This window comes from Salvelinus sp. IW2-2015, unplaced genomic scaffold, assembly GCF_002910315.2.
Source record: "Salvelinus sp. IW2-2015 unplaced genomic scaffold, ASM291031v2 Un_scaffold3148, whole genome shotgun sequence".
Lineage (NCBI taxonomy): Eukaryota > Metazoa > Chordata > Actinopteri > Salmoniformes > Salmonidae > Salvelinus > Salvelinus sp. IW2-2015.
Window position 1 is genome coordinate 22,979 of NW_019944437.1, and position 1,454 is coordinate 24,432.

Sequence of the window (1,454 nt, forward strand, 5' to 3'; positions counted from 1 at the left end):
GTTGTCTTCTCATTGCTTTGCTTCCTCTATCTGTTTGTTAATAGTGCTGTCTCCTCATTGAATGTAACAATAACGTAACAGTAGAAGTTTGATATGATAACTAGTGAGTGTCTTCAGAAAGTATCCCCTTAACTGATTCCCCATTCTGTTGATGTTACATGCTGATTTTACAACCCAAGACGGAACGTCGACGTTACAGAGACAACAGAGGGGGGATCCTGGCGAGAGGAAGGCGAAGGGAGAACCGGTCACCTTTTCCCTCCATTCGATTGGCCAATGTACAACCACTTGATAATAAAATGGATGACCTCCGATTGCCGATTTGCTCCCAAACGGGACTCTCGTAACTGCATTAAAACTCTGCTTTTCTAAAACATGACTTTCGGACAAGATTCCCCCATGGCTATCCAACTCGATGGACTCTCATTCACTGAGCGGACAGGACAGTGGACTCATGGAAATTGAGAGGGGGTTTGCCTCTATATCAACAGCAAATGATGTGTTGACTTCGAGAGAAGTGTAAGTCTCGACCCATTATTCACCCATATTGGACCCTTCTACCTCCAAAATAAGTTTTTTGTCACGCCCTGACCTTCGAGAGCCTTTTTATTTCTCTATTTGGTTAGGTCGGGGTGTGATTTGGGTGGGCATTCTAGTTTTTCTATTTCTTTGTTGGCCGGGTATGGTTCCCAATCAGAGGCAGCTGTCTATCGTTGTCTCTGACTGGGGATCATACTTAGACAGCCTTTTTTCCACCTTAGTTTGTGGGATCTTGTTTTTGTGTCGTGGCTGTGAGCACTCCAGTCYTTACGTCTCGTTTGCTGTTTATTGTTTTTGTTGGTGATTTTCATTTTAATAAACATATGGAACGCTATGCACGCTGCGCKTTGGTCCGCTCATTTCAACGAACGTGACATTTTTGGCTGTTATTTTGACTGTTGTATACATTCCACAAGAAAAATAACAAGCTGGCACTTAACGAACTTAACACCACCAATTTGCCTTGATGACAGCTTTACACACGCTTCGCATTCTCTCAACCAGCTTTACCTGGAATGCTTTTCCAACAGTCTTGAAGGAGGTCCCACATATGCTGAGCACTTGTTGGCTGCTTTTCCTTCACTCTGCGGTCCAAGTCATCCCAAACCATCTCAATTGCGTTGAGGTCGGGTTATTGTGGATGCCAGGTCATCTGATGCAGCACTCCACCACTCTCCTTCTTGGTCAAATAGCCCTTACACAGCCTGGAGGTTTGTTTGGGGTCKTTGTCCTGTTGAATTACAAATGATAGTCCCACTAAGCGCAAAACAGATGGGATGGCATATTGCTGCAAAATGCTGTGTCAGCCACACTGGTTAAAAATGTGACTTGAATTCTAAATAAATCACAGACAGTGTCACCAGCAAAGCACCCCCACACCATCACACCACCTCCTCCATGCGTCACGGTGGGAA